General features: G+C 42.4%; 1 pseudogene; it reads right to left on the bottom strand.

Annotated features, from left to right (window-relative positions):
• Positions 1–527: 527 nt before the first annotated feature.
• On the bottom strand, positions 528–3,363 carry LOC121760721 (annotated as a pseudogene).

The following is a 3,363-nucleotide window of genomic DNA, read 5'->3' as shown; positions in this document are numbered from 1 at the left end:
AGGAAAAGGGAATTGCACAAACTTTAGTGTTATGTTTATAAGTGCATCATCACATCTCTTTATGACAAAACTCAAAGCTGATCCACCTTATTTCCATAAGCATCATATTTCACAATCCTCATTATCAGAATCATCATTGTCAGCTTCAGTTTCACCAGCGCTGCAACAGAATAAATTTCTATATCAACAATGACAGATCTAAACAGCCTGAGGAACACGATACTCAAACTCGAGGCATGCTAATGAGGATATTATTGATAACGATAAGGCCATTGTAGTAACATGAAGAAAACAGAGATGAAAAGGAGTGAAGAAGCAGCCCTCACCCCCATGGTTTGTGTAGACACTCATGCTAATTTATTGGCCGGAAAAACGCAATGCATTCAAACTCACTACAACTCCCATACCAACACAAGTGACATAACTGGAAAACAATAAGCTTTCACTACAAATACTATATCAGTAAGGATTCCAAAAATTATACGTGCAAAAGATAACAAGTACTCTACTGAAAGAACGAACAAATGTTAGTATTCTTGCTAAAAGAACGAACAACTTGAAATGCCAAACGTTCATCTGCTCGCACTAACAGGGCTAACCCTATGAGCAATTGCTTAGCATGCTCAGAATTCTCACCAAACATTCAGTATGATTCATCTATGCATCATCGTAGAGACCAATAGAAATAAACATACCATCGTCATTCATAAATACAAGCCAGAAACCTCAATAAATTCCTTGGCAAGTTAATTTCAACAATCAATAATATCAACAAATCATAATGAATTAAGCACACACGAACCTCAACCGATTCCGGCTTTCTCCAAACGCTCTTTGCAGGATCAACGCTAATGCCCTCGAGCTTCTCCTCAATTTTCTTGATATCCTGAGCCTTGTCCTTGAGCACCTCCTCACTCGGCCTCGCCTCACCAAATGGATTGCTGCTCCCCTTGGACTGCACAGCACTATTACTGCCTTCCTCATTCACTGGCAGCGTCCTTGGCTGCAGATTCAACCTCGGCCTAGTAGATTCCTCTCTCTTCGCCTCCATTCCGCCTCTTTTATCCCTCAAGCTCCACCGCCCCTCTTCCTCCCTTCTCTTCCCCCAATTACTCGAATCAGAACCACCATCACCCGATTCCATCCCGAATCCGCCTCTCTTCTCATACCCCCTCGCCTCCGAATTCTTATTTGTCGCCCAATTATCGACCTCATCCGCCCGCGATTGCGAATCCCCAAACAAACCCTCCCGCTCTCTCCTCTCAGATCCAGTATTAGCAGAAGGTTTCTTATTCACGACCAGATTCCCGATTGAAGCTCCCCTGACGGCGCGGCTGCTCATCCCTGCCGCCGCCGCCGAGCTTATTCCGGTCGAGCTCCTCGGCGGAGCGCTCGCGCGGACCGGTTGGAAGCGCCGATAGCTCATCATGAGTCAATCCCTTGGGCTTTCCCGAGCTGTAGGCCGAGAATTCCTGAAGCGATAGCGCCTGCGGCTTCTTCTTCTTAGTCTTGGAGGAGGTGCCGGCGGAGAGATATGGAAAAGCCGGCGTTTCAGGGGCGGAATGATCCTCCTTGGTCTGGTGGAGAAGCGCGGACTCATTCTCTTCGACATCCAATGCCCACGCGCTCACCGTTGCCGCCACATTTTCCAGTAAGGAAAGCTGTTTCGGTTGCGATAGTAGTGAGTGTAACGCTTTGGTTTTCTGAAGATTTTGCGTTTCTTAAAAGCCAATGCGAACATCTCATTCTCATCTAACGCCACCAATTTCATGCAAAAATAAAATGCTACCTCTACGGTTGTGATTGGGAATTTCAATCTAAAGTTTGTCTTGAGATGACGTTACATGCGTAAGTTGTCGCCACCTTGTTTCTTTTATTTCATTTTTTTCGGGTCGTTCATAATAAAGTCATTTCCATATTTAGCAAAAAATAACATTTTGCCTTCTCTCTTTCCTACTACACTATCTCTTCACTTAATATACTTCATCTGTCATATTAAAAATGGAACGTTTTCTTTATTCTCATAAAAAATGAAACATTTTCTAAAATGAAGACAATTTTATCTCTATTTTTGCACCTCTATTACTTTACTCTCTATTCATTAACTCACAAAACAACACTACATAAAATTCCGTGTCAATTCTCCAATGTTTCATATTTAATAGGATGGAGGGAGTATTTAATATCTCTTTCGTAATCTCCATATCTACAAAAAAAAGTGATTCTACTACTGTAGAACAGAAGGAGTAATAAGTTAGTACTAAAACAACTAACACAAAAAAAAACTTAGTGCCATTTAGTGCTCCCCAAACTATTCCCAAGTTTCTTTTAGAGCATCTCTAATAGCAATAGCTCAGCCATAGCCCAACCACAAACTCCTTCTGTCACATCATCAGCACTAAAACTCCTCCTACCACATCATCAAGCAACTGGACAAGCAATAGCTCAGTCATAGCCCAGCCATAATAAACAAAATTATAAAAATAACAATCACACAAAATACGGAATTCAACTTACGACACATATACGAGAAAATGCAATAATTTCATTTAAATTAAAAAAAGGTACATTAAAAAAATTATAAAATTACAAAAAAAAAACTAACGCCGTGCGATGTATATATAGTGTTTCGAAAATTAAATAAAAAAAATATATCCCGCTGGCCGATCTGGCGCCTGCAATGGCGGCCGGAGATCGGTGAGCGCATCGTCGAGCGCTCGGGAATCGGCGTGCGCTCGCCGTTTTTCTCGCCGATTTGGTGCTCGCTGGCTGCAATGGTTCGGCGAGCGGACCGGCGAGCGCCAAGAATCGGCTAGCCGGTGCGCTCGCCGCTATTGGAGATGCTCTTATATTTAGGGCATCCATAATGGGATAGAGTTGTCAAATGTGCCTGAGTTGCATCATCACGACGCAGCCCATGTTGGGTGCATGAACGTTGATCAATAATTACTGTAAATATAATCGTATATGTGAGCCTTATATTTGCTGGTAATGGCACGTCTCTAAACACTGGGCAATTTTCGGAAGAGTTGAGATGCATTTTGCTCTTGTTCATCAAATTGGGTTTGATGCACCATTGACCTTCTTAAATATGCATTGTGGAGTACTTCTTGTGTCAGCCATACTCGTTGAATTGATCTAGAGTGTCATCATACCCAAGCTGATCGTCATGCACCTATGCAAAATTTGGAGTCATTCTCATCTAAGACCATCAGGGTGATGGGGAAAATGCTCATCATTTGTTGGCATTGTTGTAGCTATGCACATGAATAATAATTGTGCATCAAAATACATGTGTATCCTACCGTGGTTCAAAGGAGAAATAATCGTCAATGAGGCGTCGTGTGGTGGTTTCACGCTCAT

This window comes from Salvia splendens, chromosome 13 (assembly GCF_004379255.2).
Source record: "Salvia splendens isolate huo1 chromosome 13, SspV2, whole genome shotgun sequence".
Lineage (NCBI taxonomy): Eukaryota > Viridiplantae > Streptophyta > Magnoliopsida > Lamiales > Lamiaceae > Salvia > Salvia splendens.
Note: the sequence above shows the minus strand (reverse complement) of the source record. Positions and strands in the feature narration are given on the sequence as shown.